The sequence below is a fragment of the Catharus ustulatus genome, chromosome 6, assembly GCF_009819885.2.
Source record: "Catharus ustulatus isolate bCatUst1 chromosome 6, bCatUst1.pri.v2, whole genome shotgun sequence".
Classification (NCBI taxonomy): Eukaryota; Metazoa; Chordata; class Aves; order Passeriformes; family Turdidae; genus Catharus; species Catharus ustulatus.
In genome coordinates, this window is record NC_046226.1 from 15,171,540 (window position 1) to 15,190,807 (window position 19,268).

Genomic DNA, 19,268 nt, shown 5'->3' on the forward strand with positions numbered 1-19,268 from the left:
GGAGACCGATTTGACTGCGTTCAGTTGCCCGGATTTGGTTGATTTTTTGATGGGATAATGCAGGTGTACCTGAGAAAGTAGCGGTGTTTGTTGTTTGGGGTTTGGTGCTGAGAGGGGAGACCCGAGTAGTTTCGCACAGCTTGACCTGTCCCCCGAGCAGCTGGCAGGGGTGGCAGCGCGATGGAAAAACGGGAGCTAGTTTGGGCTGGCTGCCTGCTCAGAAGGATGGTTCAGTCGGTGCTGGAGCAAGGGCAGAACTGCCTGATTGCCAGAGAATTGGATTTGGAACGTGTCCTGCAGACGGCCGCCTGTGCAGCCAGCTTTGCTCGGTCTCCTGGGCAGATGCCGTATTCTTTCCAAGAACTTGGCGCAGAGCGTGGGTCTCCTAAAGCAGCAGGGCCTATCCTGTAAGTAGAAGAAAATGTTGAAGGGTTTTCCAATGTACTAAAATACGGTCTCTCAAAAATAACAAGTATATTTTGAGTGCTAATTTATATTGCAGCTGTAGCATCTGGACTTTGGGTATATTTATGAGCATTTGGCTTATTTGCATTTGTAAAGAAAATAACTTTTACCATCCAGTTCTGTTCTTGTAAGAGCTTTGTAAACAAGACCAGCTTGTTTTCAGCTTTCAGGAGAGTGCTTGCCTAATGCTTGAGTGACAACTTTGTTTTAAATTTTTGAAGCCACCCTCAGGGTCATTTCTGTTGCCTTTTGTTTAAATTCATTAAGAACAGATCCCGAATAGAATTGTTGCAAATTTGCCCTTTGTCATCCCACGTGAATAGGTTATGAATAAATACAGTGTTGCTGCAGTGTTTAAAAGTAGATGTATTTATGAGAAAATACTTTCCATGATTAATCTGAAGGCAAAGTTCATATGTTATGTTGCTGATGAGCACCATGTTTTTTGTGAGTTGGTATTTTTGCTTTCAGCAAAACATCACAAGCCAGACTCAGCCATGGTGATCAAGACACAGAGGAGCTTTTGCTTTCTGGTTAATATGTTGTGATTAACATGGGGAAGGTTGTGCGGTATGAAAAAAAATGTTCTGTTTGGGCTAGATGGACCTGCAGTAACATGCAGAGCAAAAGTATGTTTTCCTATTTGTTGGACTGTTTCAATATACAAAGACATAACAAGTGTTAAATGTTATATACCAAGTGTTGTCTTCATATTTTAATCAAGTGGAAAGACTCCTGCCACTTTTAGATCCTGAGGAGTCAAAGCGGAATTAAATAAAATTTGGTTGACCAGAAAGATAAGTTTTATTCTTAAAGACAACTGTTTTCTTTCAACGAAATATCAGGTTACAGACAGAATACTGTGGTATTTTCCTTCCTGAATTTTGTCCTAGCTATTTCTACAAATGGATGGTTCATTAAAAATAAGTAACACAAAGACATCAGACTCAGGTGTAATAAACCCTTGTGAGTATATGTTCAGAAAAACATTCAGAACCATTCAGAAATCGTGTAACCGCAGCTGTAGTTTAACGCTCTGTAGTCTAAGAGGTGCCCTTGGTTGTTGGTACCCTGGGCATACCAGGCTTGCAGAGAGAGCAGCAGCGAGAGGAAGCCGAGGCGTGGCTGTCAGAGCGCAGCAGCAACATGCGCAATATTCCTCCAACACTTGCCACTCTGTTGCCACGGAGATAATGACTTTTCCCGTGTCATTATTGATCTATCAACAGTAAGAGCAATTTTGCAGTCTGATATTGTTTAGCAAATAGAGCAATGTCTGCTGAACACTGAAAAAACTGCTATAAAATGCTGGAAAGCTTCTCAGAAGTCTTGTGTGCTAGGTTAAATAGAAGTACTGAATTTGTAGTTACCGTAGTTTTGAGATTGGCCTATGAGATATTAAACTTAAAATAATGATTTTTAATAAAATATTTAGTAGTGTCAAATGCTTTTGTACTATGCAATATGCAGCACTCAATTAGAGGATAAACACTTTTGCCTTCTGATAATACTTAGAACAATTTGTCCATGAACACTCTAGAAACAGATAATTATGTCACCAGGTCCTGTTTTCTGTTAGTCTAAGTGAAACTTCTTGTGTTTTCCAGATAATGATTTAAATCATCTGTTCAGAAGAAATATTAATGGGATTCCCATAAGACTCCTGACATTTTGCTGATGTTCCTGTTAGAAGACCTGTCACCTCATTTTGAAAACACTAATAAAAGCACAAGTATTCTAACTGCAGGGCTTAAATGCTCACAGTCAGTCCTAAACTGGGTTAACTTCAGGCATTCTGCTGCAGAACAGAATGATGATGTATAAATTTGTGGTTTGTCCTCATGTGGTGTACAAGGAGGTAGACATCCAAGAATGATACTGTCAGCAAAAAGGTTTTTATTTGTTTTTAAAAAGAGATGGGATAAGTTAACTAGTGAGAAAGAAAAGTCTCATTTCAGCTTATCAGAACAGGACACGTCTTCATGTTCAATTCTGATACCTCTGTGTCATTCTGAGTTGTGATAGTGACTGAAAATGAAGTCCCTTGTTGTGCCCTAACAATTGAGCTCTATTTAGGTGGGGGTTTTTTGTTTATTGAAATTTTTAAGTGGGGTAGCTTGCTCTCCAGCTCTTTTGCATGCCAGGTAAATAATCTCAGTGTACCATCACGGTAACATCTGGCAGCACCAACATATCCTTAGTTTTTGAGAGCATTATGAATGCTTAAAATGTACTTGCAGTTCTGGGCTGCCTAAATTGTGAACACTGAAAATACATCTGTGAAAAGTTCCTGGTTGTTCTGGAAATGTGCTAGTTTTAAAAAGTTGTGCAACAAACAGCAGAAACATAGAAATGTTGTGTGGGTTTTACAGGTAAATTGACATTTTGGAATCTGAACTGTACCTAACTTCTGATTTTGGATCTAACCTGGAGATCTGTAAGCAAGTTTGTTTCTGAACTGGATAGGTAATTAAATAATATCCATGGATTTATGGCATATTCCTAAGAGGGTGTTTGCATTAGCCTTAAAATACAACAGTCCATTTCATAAATGAGAGAAGTGAAGAATATTTACAAAATTACCTGTAATCGATCTAACTGATGGGAATAAACATGACCTAAAGCATTGTTTTTATTTAAACCATGTAAAGATAGCTTTGGTGGAGAGGGGTCATGGTAATTATCCAAGGAGAAATGTCTGAGCCCCACATTTAACAAATAGAATGGAAGGTCATGGTGAGGCTTGAATGTGGACCTTTAAATGAGGTACTCTTTAGACCATTTACTTCTTAATGAAGCTGATATCACTGTGTACCTCTTTTCACTGAGCTTTGTGAGTTGTGACACTGTCCTGAAGCAAGGACAAGAAGTATGACCTCTGTAATAGAGGAGCAGATTTATTTTTTGGGATAAGCAGGCTGTTTGCAACTGTTCTGGCATATGAAAATCTGTTAGATCCTTGTTTCTGATTTGCAGATGGTAGTGGTTCATGAGTCTTTCAGTATTAGAGGGGAAGGATCTATTTCCGTGCAGAAGTGAAAAATACTGCCTCTAATGAGAACACCTCTTGCCTCTTTTCATCCAGGAGTTAGGAGTGCTAAAATCTTTGATGGGCCTTAGGAAAGACTGGGCAAGCTCAAGAAAAAAATGGATCTGTTAAATATAAAGACACATGGTATCGAGTCCTGAGCCATCGAAGGCTAGGGAGTGGGATTGTGGATTGTAACTATATCCACGTTCTGTTCTTTGCTTCCTGTGTGTTCACTTCTGTCCAGTGTCACAGAAACAGGGTCTTGGTCTCTGGTATGGTAATTGTACAACTGTAATTTACTTAAAGTGCTGGAAGTGTCTCAGCCTTTAGTAAGGCTGGGAAAACCCCAGGGCACTCACTGCAAGAAGAATTCTTGTGTCCCAGTTGAGGTCTGTCAGCACACTGTCACAGCAGCGGTGGCAGGGGTGCTTTCATTGGCTCAGTTTATTTTACAGACGTGCAGGTGCAGTGAGGCACGAGTGCGTCTGCGATTATCGTGTATGCCGTGACCACGAGGGGGCCCTGGCAGCTTGGGTGTGGGTGAGCCCGGAGCTACACACTGGTGCCAGGGCAGGGCTGATTGCTTGGAGCCTCAGTGGCTACATCCCTTCTTGTTCAGCACTTCTGAGTTCCTCTACCTCTTCTGTATAACTTTTTTTAGTTACAGTATTTTCCTATGTAATTTTGGGAAATCCATTTCCTTACAAAAATTCACCTCAGCTTTAATAAGCAGCCCTGGCCATTTGATTTTCTCTGTGGCAGAAGACAGACAGTACCAAGCACATAATCACATGTGAGTTTTATCTGTGCGAGCTGTTTCCCCAAGTTAAAACTCAAGAGTTTTTCACACATCACTGTATTTGTAAAGTAGAAGGAATTGGTATGAAGAATCTTAAGGGGGGTTTTTTATATCTTAAGAGTTTTTAAGCTTGGTACTACAATATTTCAATAAAGATTTTTTCTCTGTGCACCCTTTAGTCTTTCATTTTTTCTAGGAATGTGTGTTTGTGAAATCAGCAGGTGCTTTGAACTTGCTGTGCTTTAAATTCCTGCCTGCTGACCACAGATGTAGATTCCATGTGTATCTTAAAAGTGTCCATGAGTACAGTAGGACTATGTTTTATCACTTGATCTAGAGACTTTTTTTTGTGATGTAAAGAAAATCAGACCCAAATGTGTAGCAGAAACTTAAAATGGGAGAGGAGGAGTGGGTGTGATTGGCATACTTGCGTTTGTAATGTGTGGACTCAAAGATGAATAAAGGAGTCAAAGTATCTCTTGTGGGAGGTTAAAATGCAAATTCTTAAAGGGGAGCCCAGCAACTTGAATTTTTAGATTGCTGCAGTTAATTAAAAATAAAAACTTGTAAAATCAGAAATAACAATATACAGATGGGGGAGGTTTGGGGTTTTTGGGTTTTTTGGGGTTTTTTTGATGTTCTAAAATGTTTTTACTCCCTGTTTTTGAAATATGAAAATGTGTATATTTTGAAAACCTGACTTTTCAAAGAATATTTCCAAATGCTCCATATAGATACAGTGATTTTCATTACTCTCAGTGTGCACGTGCAGTGGTTTTATTGCTCATAACTGCATCACACAAACAGGTTTGTTTTGGGGATGATTATTAACTCTGTGCTTTAGAGGGCAAGCAGTTCTTTCACAGAACAGGCAGCTTCTCCACAAAATACAAGCATAGGAATCTTTCCTAAATTTCCTTCAAAACAACTGCATGCTTTCTAGTGCTTCCCTTTATGTTCATTTCTTGCAGTTCAGTGACTGAAGCTTCCATCCTGCAGTACTCTGAAGTGTTTCCTCTTAAGTTTATAGTAGCCTTGTTCCCTTGCTAATATCCATGGCAGCTGAGATTGGACCCCAGCCTCCTTGACATAGCTAGCAACTTGCAGGGTAAAGAACTTGGCCCTGAATGTTGTGTGTCATTTAATTGTTGCAGTTATTGGGCTTGTATAAAGGTCTCCTTTATAATCAGCTTGACTCCATTCTAAACAGACAAACAAAAGCATTTTCAGCCTGGCAAAGAGCTGAGTTTTGGAACAATCGCTTTCCTTGTCACAGTAATGCTCAGATCATTCTGAATCATCCTTATCAGTAGCCCTTTTGCTCTCTGTTCACATACTACTTTTCCATCCTTGTTAGACAGGAGGAAACAAAAGTATAGCCTCACAGCTGCTTTGTGTCACTGTACTTTCATTTGAGACAGTGTAAGTAGATATGTGCTCTGTTGTTTTTTTTTAATTATTTTTAGTATCATGCTTGACTGCTGTGGTGAATGATTTAAGGTCTGTGTGTCATGGAAGGAAGAAAGTAAAGCTAAAGACTTCCTGGACACACAGTCTCAAACACTGGCATACAACAGTTGTTTGGTGCAGCATGTGTTTCCTGTCCCTTAAAAACTAGATCTAGACAAATAGTCCTACACACCTGTTATGTCTAGGAAAAGGGAGACTAGTAAAGGTGGAAGTGTAGATCCAGACTACTGAGTATCAGAGAAATCAGTATAATAAAACTGTATTTGTGGTGGGAAAGGAAGCAAGGAATAATTTTAATTATGGAATGTAATATGCCAACAGTTGTCTTTGGTCTCTATTCAGAGGACTTCAGAGAATATTTTCTTAAACTAGTTGTTGGCAACTTTTATAATTTAAAAAAAAAGAAATTGTGGAGAGTAGTAAGGGAGAAAACCTAATCCAGTGGAATTGGACACAGAAGATTTGGCTTCAAATCCTGATTTTTATGGAATGTTGGCTTCCCTTGGCTCATTTGCTGAGTGCCAATGGGGCATTGCTGTTGGTTACAACAGTTGGCACTGCATCCTCCTAAACCTACAGCCTTCCATTTTGCTGCTGCTTCCTTCATGCTTTCAAAGCACATTGAAAAGCCCCCTTTTAGGTACTCCCTGGAGCCTTCCCTTCCAATAGGATCCTGCCTGTGTGTTGCTCAGTAAACTACAGTATGTTGCAACTGGCTGCAAAAGTCATTGAACAGGACTGGACTTTTAGGCCATCTTTGAGAGTTCAATGGGTATGAACAGACACCATTTGTGAATTTGAAAATGTGGTAGTTATTATTGAGCATAATTGGAATTACAGTGTCCGATTTGCCCTGCATTTCTGCTCCTTAGTGTTGAATTTGCTCTCACTCAGAGTAAGCCCAGCTTGTCCCAGCCCCTCTTGATAGCTGAGGCCAGTTGGGATGAAAGGGGTGTTATTTTTCTCCCAGATTTAATGGAACGAAAAAACTTGGCCATACTCATAAAGTAACAGGGTGTCAGAACTGATCCAGTAGCACAAAGTCTCACTTCTCTGTGGAGGTAGTCAGTCTGTGCTCAGGTGTGGAGCCAAATTACACAAAAGGTAGAGTCCAACATATGCAGCAGGGAGAACGTGGAATGCTGGGTTTGAGTCCATGTGGTCTCTGGGTGAATAAAAGACAGGAAGTTAGCCTGGTCTGCCAGTGTGGTCCTTGGCCTAGTGCTCCTGAGGATACATTGCTTTGGCATCAGCATCGAGAGCTTTTAGTTCTTGATTCCTCACTAACTGAGGAGAGAGTTCTTGTGTAGCAACTCCCCCAACCACCCACAAAAGCTTGCTGTTGAGCAATATGTACTGTCTAGTCGCTGTAAAACAATACACAAAAAACGCTGAGAAGCTCCAAAATCGAAACCTCTCGTGCTAAAGACATGTCACTGGTATGCTGCACAGAAATGTTACTCTGCCAACAAATGCTGTCCCTCCCACCCTGACAGCCATGTGACTCATCATTTGAATAACAATTTTGTATTGCTCTACCCAAGCAAACATAAAGGAAAACATCCTAATATCTTGTAATACTAGTTTGTCATCAGTTATGAGCATGAATAAATGGGTGTGTTACACTAATAGGAGAGAGCAGCTACCCTGCAGCATTTTAAGTGGTTCTCTGCTACTCTACAGATGTCATGCAGGACCTTCTGTGTAGTAAACCGTGCCATTCTTATGTTTGTAGTATTTGGTGCTTTCCACCCAGTCTCTTGGGCATTCTGCTCATCACAGGAAATGCCTGAAAATGCTATATATTCACTGACTAAATACTTGTGGTTTGGTTTATAGGCTGGGCTAACTGCTTCTAAAAATATATTCCTGTCTTCCAAAGAAAGAGAGCTAGGGCTGCTGTTTCCTTTTCATAAAGCCCCTCCACCCTTCCACATTGCTTGCAGTCATTCTAACCTCTCCTTTGTCATTTAGGTGTGGTTTGTGGGTAGCTTTTTATTGTTTGGGTAATGCACCGAATGTTCATTTACTTAATGCCTGCTGTTTGCTTGTGTGTAGGGATTTTTCTAACTCAGCATGTACAAGCTGTTTGAGGGAGTAGAATCAGAGCCATGAAAGCCTCCACATGGGGAAATGCAGAAGAGGAGCTGAATTCAAGCAATTTTTAGATACAGTGATGTATTGTCCCCCACCAGCAAGCTTTCTGAATACAAGGGGTTTAAAAGGTCTAGGTATGCTAAGCAACTTCCTAGGGGGTGATTTCCTAAGGAATTAATCACTGTCAGTAACAGTAGTTCATCTACTCACCATGATAACTGAGCCTGCTTTCTTAAGGCAAATTCACAAGTAAGATTTTACATTCTGTCATCTACCTATTCTAGACACACTCCTTTGGAGTGCAACCCTTTTGGATTGTATCCATTTCCTCACACTATTCCAAAGGTCATTGAGAGATAGTCAGCTCTGAATTACCATGGGCACGGGCTGTTGCATAGGAATAGATTCAATTTTACACACTGTCTTTATGAACTTCCTCCAAGAAAACAGTCTGTCAAAGCCAAACTAGTGAATAAATTATTTTTCAAGTTAGATGAAAAGTTTACCCAGAAACATAAAGGAATTGCAGCATTCAGTTACCCTCTCAGTGACAATTTAAAAGGTCATAGTCACCCCAAATTGCACCACTAGAGTCTGCACTGTGGGCACTCAGAGCTTCAAGGTCAGCACCAGCTGTAAAAGTGTGCTCCTTCCCATGAAGTCCTGACAAAGGTTCCTGTGACCTTTTCCACTGCTGGTGAGGGATAGGGATTCCTGATGCTTTGGGAGCAATATAAATACAGAGCTATTCCAGTGAAAGGTGCTGGCACGTGGATGGCAGATCACCTTGCTGGCTGTGGGCAGAAGTGAGCCCATGAATGCCCCGAGAACACTGTTGGTGTGAGTCAGCCAACCCAGCCTTAGAGAGCTGCTGTCCGCTGCCTCTCGCAGGACTGGGGAGCTCACCCGTTCTGCACTTTTGAATTATGTATCTCGAGGCTCTTGGCCACAGAACTGTTATGTGTAATCAGAGATTTTTATCATAAATAGCCCGTTTTTCTGCTCGTTAGGCAGATGAACCGCCCAGCTTCCCAGCAGCAGAGGGCAGCAATATAAGCCCCTGCCAAAGAGGATGGCTTAGTGCTTTATGAAAGACAAGCTTTTCACATGCTCATTCGGTTTGTTTACATTATATTATTGTTCAAATATGAAGAAGCTCGTCATTCTTTCCTGCTTCCATCCCAGTGGCTCAGCACACAGGCTCTCCTGTGATCACAACTTTCTGATGCTGCAGATGGAACTCAAGATGTGAATGACTCTGGCTTCTCTCGCTGGGCTGCAGAACCGACGCTGTGGCTGGCAACGCACCTCCACTGCTGCTCCTTTTGCTTCTGATTTTTTTTCCATAATTGAGCACACACAGTAGACTTTGTGTCTGAATCAGTACTATCGTGGAGACAGGTTTTGTTTCCTAAGTTTTCGTTGAATTTTTTCCCCGAGATATCACTCCATGCATTCAAACGAATTCCTGTTGGCACTGCCAGCGATGAGCTGGGGTTGTTTCATGCACGTGTAAGTGCTGAGGTGCAGGCTGCTCGCCTGCTTGCGGGCCATTCAAAAGAAACACAAGAGACTTCCCCACGTGTTGGCACGGATCGCCGGAGCTACCGGCACGTGCAAGGATCGCCCGGGGCTTGTCGCCGGCTGTTGGGTGATTCCCAGAGCTCCGAGTCCCCCAAAACACGATACTGTGAGAAACTCAGCTTCTCTTCCGCTGCATTTCACTCTGCTAAAAACAGCAGAGTGCGAGTGCTCACCTGGCACCCACGGCCGCCCGCCGCCGCGCAAGGACAGCCCGGCGCGCTGCCCTCGGCGGGGCTCGGCAGGGCGGGCGGGCCGGGTTACATAACACCGCCCGCCGGCCGGGCCGCGCCGCCCAGGGCGGGCCCTCCGCGCCGCCGGGCCGGTGCCGGGCGGCCCCGCCGAGCTGAGCGAGAGCCCGGGCGGCCGCAGCGCGACGGGGGAGCGGCAGCGCGGCCCTGGGGCTGCCCGCGGGGGAAGCGGCGGCGGCGCCGCGGTGAGTGGGACGGGCCCCGCTGCGCCGCTCGGGGCCTGTTGCCGGTGCGGGGGGGCTGCGGGAGGGAGAAGCGACGGGGCGGCGGCGCCTGGGACTGTACCGTCCCGTCCTGTCCCGTGCTGCCTGTCCCGTGCTGTCTGTCTTGTCCCGTCCGTCCCGCCGGGCGGGAGCGCAGCGCGACACCGGGCTGCGGGTTTGGCACCGGGCTGCGGGCAGGGCACAGGCTGCGGGCTCGGCACCCGACTGCGGGCACGGCACCGGGCTGCGGGATCGGCACCGGGCTGCGGGCTCGGCACCAGGCTGCGGGCTCGGCACCAGGTGCGGGCACGGCACCGGGCTGCGGGCTCGGCACAGGCTGCGGGCTCGGCACCGGGCTGCGGGCACGGCACCGGGCTGCGGGCACGGCATCAGGCTGCGGGCACGGCACCGGGCTGCGGGCACGGCATCAGGCTGCGGGCACGGCACCGGGCTGCGGGCTCGGCACAGGCTGCGGGCTCGGCACCGGGCTGCGGGCACGGCACCGGGCTGCGGGCTCGGCACCGGGTGCGGGCACGGCACCGGGCTGCGGGCTCGGCACCGGGCTCCGGGCTCGGCACCGGGCTGCGGGCACGGCACCGGGCTGCGGGCACGGCACCGGGTGCGGGTTTGGCACAGGGTGCGGGCACGGCACAGGCTGCGGGCTCGGCGGGGCTCGCTGCCAGCCCGCTCGTTTCCAGACCCGCCTCCTGTTGCTCGGCGCGCCGGGGCGAAGCGCGGCCGGGCCAGCCCGGACCCCGCTCGGACAGCCCGTGTAACGCGGGTAGCGGCACCGCCGGGCGGGAGCGCCGGCAGGGCTTGTCCTTGCCAGGACAGCTCCCTGCGCACCACGAGAGCTCCCCGTGTACTCCCGACACACGCAATATCGTGGCTGCAGTAACTGCAGCGTATCTCCCTAGGTAATATACGTGAAACTGGCGAAGCCTCTTATTTGGCTTCTTTCAGAAAATCGCATCTGCGAACCAGTGCCAGCCTGGTTCAGCACTTAGCTGCATTCTGCAACTTTTCTTCCTCAGACAGATGTCAGGCTCTTGCCAAAGCCGGTTGCTGAGCGTTACTGTCACATTTCTTAATCGGCAGGTCCCCACTGCCAGCACTCTACTGCGGTTTGCAAGGTCCTCGTTCCTCTTCTCTCTTTCCACTTCTCTCCCTTTCAAACCTATTGGACACATCGTAGCTTGGCTCTGATTCCCCTTAAGGGGGTCTGGCCTTGTCTCACATTTTCTTCCTAAACAGTTAGAAAGTTTCCCAGTTTTTCTATTATATGAACAACTAACATTCTGTGTAACTTCTATATGTAAGGTTCCCCCACACCCCAAGGTATACTGAGGCTTTGGTTTCTCATATACTGTTTTCTGCAATCCCTTTAATTTGCACATCCTTATTGACTTGGCCTTGTGTGAGTTTACATCTTCGTCCAGGAAAATTTTATTCATAGAAATAGATCTACTCAAATAGGTTAACAGACTGAAATCTGCAGGACTTATGCATGTATATATGATGACTAATGGTGAAAATTATGGTTGCAAGACACTGCTTTATTTTGCAAGTTCATCAGATGCCTGTCTTCTCCTTTGCCTCAAATCTAAGCCTGGCTGTCTTGAATCATTAATGAAAAATAAAATCACTATGCTACTCTTGCCACTTCCTTGCTGCTAGTTTTGGATCTTAATTTTCAGCCCTTGGCGTGGTGCATGTCATCTGAAAATCTTTGCACGCAGTGCTTGTTTTCTGGGGAAAGAATTTGAAAAATGCCACAAAACTTTAAAAGCTGATTGGTTGCCTTCAAGTGTTTTCCTTCTCTTCTCGAAAGTGTCTCAATCTGCAGTTGTTGAAATGCACATCAGCTTGGCACAGTCTCTTTGGCTGCCAAATGTGTGAGCCAGTTGGATCTCAAGGAAATGTAACTTACTGCAATCACTCCTGTGGCGACTTTTTGTTCCACAAGAAACAAACATCTTTTGGTGAGTCACAGTAACATTGTTCCCTACAGACTAGTTGTCAGGAAATGGAGTCTGACAATGCCGATGGTCCCTCTATAAAAGCAGCTTTCCCCTACACCCAGTGCTGTTTCCATGTTGTTTGTGAATCATCAGATCCGGAGTCCCCTCAAATTCCCAAAGAAGACAGAATTAGCTATCATTCAGGGTGTGGTATTGTGGTGCTTGCCTTCCTTGTTGTATTTCTCCTGATAGTTCCAGTTCTTCCCTTCAGCCATATTTCACTGCTCCTCGTTTCCCTCTCATCTTGGTCAGGATTTGTACCATACCTCTAAGTCTGTTCCTGGCACATGTATCCTCTGGGTGGCCTCTGTGCACTAATCTCATTGGAAAGACTGTCTAGCTTTTCTTTGGGAATAAGCCATTTTTTTGTGCTCCTCCACTTACCTGTGGCTTACAAATCATCCTCAAAACTGTTGTATACACTTGTAGATGCTTGGCCTCAGGATGTGGCTGCAGCTGCATGCACATGACTTTGGAGAGCAATGCCTGGGGGGATGCTCCACACCTGCATTGCAGCTTCAGAGAGATAACTGGCATCTGTTGGAAACAAGGTTTTTTGGCATCACTTAATATATGTATACACATGAGTCTTAGTGTGTGTCCCTTATGTAATAGTTTTTTTGCTATTTCCTAGTTTCAGCCAAGTATGACATAAGGAGAACAGCTCAAAGGTAATTAAGTTCCTGCAAATTTTGTAGAAACAGGCCAACAGGGAAAAGCAAGTCTAAAATCAGACACTTGCTAGTTTTCCCAAGTCTGTGACTGAGTGATACATTCATATTTGACAGCCTCCATTTGGCAATAATGTGTTTGGTGCAAATGAAGCTGTAAAGAGAAAGGGAGAAGGATTTTCAGAGCAAATGCCTCTGAAGTGGCGTCTTAAATCTTCAAAGAATACAAGTAACACTGATGTGATACATTTAATTTTGAACATGGGAACAGAAACTCTTGGTACAGGTCAGTGTATACTTTGAATCAACCAAGGACACAGCCCTGTAGATCTGATTTCCTGAGCTGGCCTGGTCACAGAGTGCTTTGTTTTCACATCCCTGCATCTCCAGGGCACAACTCCTGTCTTTGTTCTGCCAGGCACACATTTGCACAAGTACAGAAGGGCTATGATCTCCTCTAGTGTCTTTAGATTTATTTTATTTTGACAAAATTGGCTAACAGTTTCAAGACTGCCATTATATAAGAATAATTCCCATGAAACCAAGAAAAAGCAGTGACGATTCATCCCGACTCGAAATAACATGTCCTGGCAGGACAAATCCCAGACCATTTGTAGCAATGGCAAGATACTGGATTTCTGTTTTGATTTGGGTTTTCTTAACTGTTCGTCCTTGCCAGTTGCAGATGGGATTTCGTGGCACAGCTCTGATGGGTCCTCTCAAACTTTTTTACCATATAGACAGGTGCAATGGTGTCCTTAGAAAGGGTCCCCTTGTAACTGGATTATGTATGTCTGTGTAAGGATTGTGGGCCAAGTGTGTATCCTGGTAATTCAGGCATGTGAAAGGAAAAAAACACATTGTAGCAGGAAAAATTCTTGAGCTCCAGGAGTGTTAACAGAAGATGTAACTGGCAAGGGAGTTTTTTACTTGTCACATTTTCTATATAAGGACAAAGGAATCAGGCACCTGAGATCAACAGGAATAAATACCAGGTCCTTCAATACCTCTTTGAGTCTGGCTGAAAACCTTCTCACTGTGTTTGGAGTGCAGTAAGTGGAACACTCCTAGTGTTGAAGGAAAATATCTTTTAGGGTATGCTTACTGATGGTCAGTAATGTCTCCGCTTTTTCAGGCTGCAATTCTCTGAAATTAAAATACACAAACCAGTTGGTCAGGGTCCCTTTTGATCATGCAAGTCTGCTCTGCAAACAACTGAGTGATAGGAATTCAGTGCCTTTAGTTAATACTGGTTAAAGTAGTCTGAAATGACACAAGTGAAACTGAAAAGTGTCGCTGTGTCATTTGCCATCAAATGCAGTGTTTAAAGTTCAAAACAGCCTGATATTGATTAGTTATAGGGCCCAAATGTCACAGCCTTAAATTTTGCTTACATTTTGGTCTGAAATGCAATTTTATTGCCTGAGGCTGATATTGGCATATGCAGACTTTTCTTATTACACTTCCATGACTAGTTGCAGTGTTGTCAGCATCAACAGTCTTGTTCTTTTGTTTGAAGGTTTATCCTTCTTGTTTGTTTTCCAGTGTTTGTTGAGGGCATAGTAGTTGAAGTATTAAGGAAATTAAATCTCTTAAACTGAAAGTGGAGATCCTTATGTGAGGACTGTCCTTACATACTCTTCCACAGAGCTGGAGCTCCAAGTCAGTCCTTGCCTTCCACGAGGACTGATGACTTCAACATGCTGTCTGTCAGCTATTGCTGTGGATTCACTGCTTCAAGACTTGAAGTAGTGTGATGTTGCTTATCATATGTTCCTGTATTGCTGATAAATTACATCACAGGATGGTACTGCCTGAATTACAGAAAAACTACTCAGAGAACAGAGCCCTGGGGTATTTGACTTCAGGTATCTGGAGTGGCCCCACGTCAGTGTTGAGGAGAGTATGAAAGTGGTTCTCACTGACAGCCCATATCAGGTTAATAAGCAATCTTGGATGTCTTTGTCTGTGCACATAGCTTAACTGTATTTCAAGGAAAGTGCACTGATTTCAAGGGGGTGTGGAAACATTTCTTTCCCTTAGACAGAACTGACTTTTAATGTCTCTGCTGTTCCAAGCTTCTTTTCTATGTTACACTTAAATAAACTAAATGGGCTAGATAGAAAGTCCTTCATATCAAGGAATTCCAAAGGAATTTCTGCTTTGACTATAACAGACTGAGGATTACAGGGCAGTCTCGGCCTTGGGATATCACTGAACAGGTGCATACTGGAAGAAATTAAGAGATAGCAGGAAAACAGGAGAGCCAGGAGATTGTAGTTTGATTGGAATTCAGGTACCAAGCTGTGGCTTGTTTGTTTTGTTCTTGATTAGTGTTTATTTAGTGGTGTTGAAAAGGGAAATAGCTTCTGTTACAGTTGTGCTATGCAGAAAGGCGTTTGAGAAATGTGACAGTAACACCTGGGAGCACAAACTGAATGAGTGCCCCACGTGGCACAGCTTGTGCTGGGGAACTTACTGTGACACACAGTAGATATAGAGCTGTCACTAGGAAATCCTAGACACACTTTACACAAGGCTACATGCTGCTCCCCTCGTGGTTCATTATGATTATAAGAAGAATGGAAGGAACCTACAACAATCACCTGGTGCAACTGCCTGACCAGTTTGAGGCTGAGCAAAAGTTAAAGCACATTATTAAGGGCCCTGAATGCCTCAAACACTGACAGGCCTGGGGCATTGACCGCCTCTCCAGGAGGTTTATTGCAATGTTTGACCACCCTGTTAGGCAGGAAGTGCTTCCTAATGTCCAGTCTGAGCCTCTCTTAATGCGGCTTTCCCTGCCACAAGTTTGCTCTGTGATCTTGAAGGGGCATGTACAGTCAGAGGTTTAAAATGGGACCAGTGTGGTGCTGGATCTGTCAAAGGCTGCATTTGAAAGATAGATGCTGCTGAGAGCACCAGTGTCTTCATGTGTGACATGGGACAGGAACATCTTACCCCTAGGATACACTTGATGTGTGTGGCAGCTGTGTTGTAGGTACCAGGTGGGAGGGTGTCACAGGTGTGACAGAGCAAACCACCCACAGGGGATCTGGGTACTTGGTTTTATTTAAAAACCAAGACTGGAGTTTTCAGCCTAAAAGATTATCTCACACACTGACTCGCCTACTCACTCATCTGGACTGACACACCAACAATAATAAATTAAACAGTCAAAAGAGTGTAGGGCTTACTTTTGGCTGTGTTTTATCTCCATCTCACAGAGAAGTGATATGTAACTTAAAGCATTACATGCCTGTATTACTTTCCTGCTATTTTAATCAGGCAATTGTATCATAAAAACACATGTTGTTTCTGACCCAGGAGTAGTTTGAGAGATGTAACAGCTGGTCTTTATCCAGGCTCTGTACCCCATTGTCAGTGCATCCTGAAGGAGCTCAGGGAAGCTGGAAAGTGTGCAAGCACTGATGTACCCACTGAATTTTCAAGTCAGTTACATGCAAAGATGGGGTCATGTGAGAAAATATACTCCTGGCTGAAAGCTTCTGTGACTAAATAAATCATTTCTGTCAGTTGTGAAGCTGTCAGTCCTTCCCCAGGCTGTGCATTTCATTTAGCTTAGATGACTGACTTTTCTTAATGCAAGAGTCTTTGCATGAGCACTCGAGTCTTCAGTAGTGGTTATATGAATGGCAGATGACTGCAGTTGGCAAATGTAGGTGATGTTTCTTATGTAAGTCAGCAGAACTGGTCTATAGGTGCAGCAGGTTAAGCACAGGCTTTGTGTGAAGTGTAAGACTTTAACACTGGCTAATAACACGGGATCAGTAAACACCACAGACGCGCATTAATTTAGATCTCCAGATTAAGAGAGCACCCAAAGAAAAATGTACTTGTTACCTTGTCTTTTAAGTCCACAGGAGTCAGGGTAGAAATCTTGGCTCTGTGACAGTATTGCCCTTGGCTTTACCAGAGCCTGGGATTTTCCTGTGTCTTCTCAGATTATAAACCTGCCGATTCCATTAGTTGTGCTGCTGGCGTGAAATGCTAATCTACAGAAAATGTCTACAGCCTAACAAAAAGGAAAATAATTTAACTGTCTGGTCTGTTTTTTGTTTGTTTGGGATTTTTTTTTCTTTGTTTAGGTTTTTGTTGCTTCTTTTGTTTGTTTTGAGGAGGTGTTCTTTTGGTTGGTTGGTGGTTTTGTTTGGTTTTTCTACAAGAGAAATTTGTTTCGGATGGAGCTACCGGCAACCCTAACGGTGTTTTTTCCTTCAATATTACTTTATTTCTCCCCTCAGGTCTTTTCATGTCTAGCTACTGCATATTGTGATAATACAGGTTGCCTAGAGAGGCTGTGGACTTTCTTCTGGAGAGGCTCAAAAGCCATCTAGACACAATCCTGAGTAACATTCTTTACTAGGGGACCCAGGCTGAGCAGGGAGGTTGGATTAGATGAGCTCCAGTGGTCCCTTCCAAGCTCAGCCATTCTGTGATTCTGGGAATACCTCACGATATAGGAAAGCTGGTGATGTCATTCTGGTCTGCAGAGTAAAGTAGTATTTGCTGTCTGATGAAAGAGCTGAAGATGTTTATAAAAACCTTTTTTATAAGTAATTATGTCGACACATTTAATGCCGATACTTAAAATTCATAGCCGCCTTTTTTTTTTTTTTTTTAAGATCTTTTATTGTTGAATCGTTGTAGTCAGTGCTGAGGAATCTACCTGGATGTGCTTCAGTGCTCTGCAGGTGATTGTTTTCTATAGTGCCCTTCCTATGTCAGCTATCACTGGTATTTGTGAAGTGCTGTTGTTGCTACTAGCAGGTTACACCTTAGTTTGGGGATTTGCAATAGATGTTTTTCTCAGTTAAGTAACTATATCAGCACGTAACCCACTTCTTGGTTCTTTTAGTCTTGCTCAGATCAAATCTGACATTTTTCAGAGTTTGGTTTGGTGTGTGGGTTGAGTTTTTTTGTTTCTTTGCTAACTGGTAAATTAAAATCCTTTTTTGCTGTTGTTGTTTTTCCTTGCTGAATGGAATAGAGAATCATGATGACCTAAGCCAGACCTTTAAGATGCTCAGCTTGCCAGGTGGGACACCTGAATCATCAGGCATGCATAATGAATAGGTTCTTCATAACGATTCACTATTCACAGAGTGAAACTGTGTAAATACAGAGAGACCAAGAGCTTGACACCTGTCTGTGCTATCCCTGCCAGTACCTCCAATCCCAGTACTCAGCACAACCTGATTGCTGGATGTGTTTCTTTTCTGAAAGGTCTTTTCACAGCAATTCCAAACCAGATTCTTTGGTGAGAAACACTTGCACTGACAGTCCCTTTATACCAATGTTATTCTATTTCTCAACTAAAATATAGTTAGAAATATGATCTGCAGAGTAAGAATATATAACACAGTTGCTATGGTTGAAGAAAATTTTTATACTGCTGCTCTGTTGTCTCTCTGAGGGGTTTCACAGCTCTTTGCAGAGCTCAGACAACGCTTTATAATTTATAACCCTTGCAACCCTGCTGGGGTGATGATGTCTGTCTCCTGAGCAGTTAGAGGACAAGTACATCACTGCCTGCCTGAAGATACAGACTGTCAGTGGGCAATGAGGCCAGTCTGCCCAGAGTATCACTTACAGTGGATTAATCAGTGGAGTATTGTAGTAACTTAATTCCATGGGCTGCACTGGCTTTGCAGCAATGTTCCCTTCGCAGTGCCCACGGGCTGCCAGGTAATCTAAGATCACCCAACAGATGTGTTACAGGAATTACAGCTACAGCAGATGTTGCCACAGTGACAGATGTAACTGAATCCGTGTTTGAAGTTAGACATGTCAGCATGAAGAAGGGGCCATTCAAATGCTTTACTACCATAGCAGAAATGATAGTTTGCCAGAAGAGTGGGAAAAACAGTTTCATCCATCACTGAAACTGGAAATGGGCTTCTTTGTATGGGAAAGAAGAGAATGGCAAGTCAGATGTGTGTGGACATTTGGAATATTTTGCTGAACTTGGTTTCCTTTAAAAATATGGAAAAATATAAAATCAAGTTCACTCTAAAGGGAATTATACCAAAGTGGTAATGTGGTATTTATATTTTTTTAATATGTTGTGATACTAACTTACAGAAAGTTTTGTGGACAATGCTGCATTTTTCACTGTTAGTTTGATCCTCTCATTGCTGCCTCTGGCTTGTGGCTGTCTGTGCTCACCTGGAGAGCTCCTTTGCCTTCTAGATTAGCCATCCAAAGAGACTGATTTACCTTGTTCTAGAAGCCACTGTGCATAGCTGATATTAGCCATGTATGCTCAGCTTCCTCAGTACTACTAATTTCAGTGCTTTTTAAAAAAATATTTATTTAATTTTTTTATCAGGACTATGACAAATCTGCAGTGACTGTGGATATGCCACGAGAGAGAGAGCGGGAAAAGTGAAAGGGGTTCACTTATAGGCATTTAAAATCCCCCATTCAAACAACACAATTCTAAAACACATCTGATTTGACTTTCAGATATGTTCCCTAGGCATCATATAGTTTAGTCTGCATGCTTATGTGTTTTGAGATGCTCTTATCTTGATGTGTTTGGAGATATCCATATAGCTCTAAGGATTATTCATGTTAGCAAAATGCTAACAGTTGGAAAATAGCTGGTATATCAGTTCCCTCTCTAGAGGTACAATCAGCATTGCTAACTCTTGAG

General features: G+C 43.8%; 1 protein-coding gene and 1 non-coding gene across 2 annotated transcripts in view; both read left to right on the forward strand.

Annotated features, from left to right (window-relative positions):
* Positions 1-1,498: 1,498 nt before the first annotated feature.
* LOC116998402 lies at positions 1,499-1,771 on the forward strand. The gene has a single exon (XR_004418383.1).
* An 8,050-nt stretch (positions 1,772-9,821) lies between these two features.
* Positions 9,822-19,268, forward strand: part of SYNE3 (spectrin repeat containing nuclear envelope family member 3) — a 57,013-nt gene continuing 47,566 nt past the window's right edge. Inside the window, exon 1 of the mRNA XM_033062452.2 lies at positions 9,822-9,879. The gene's annotated coding sequence lies outside the window, so the exon portion shown is untranslated. The remainder of the gene's footprint in view (positions 9,880-19,268) is intronic.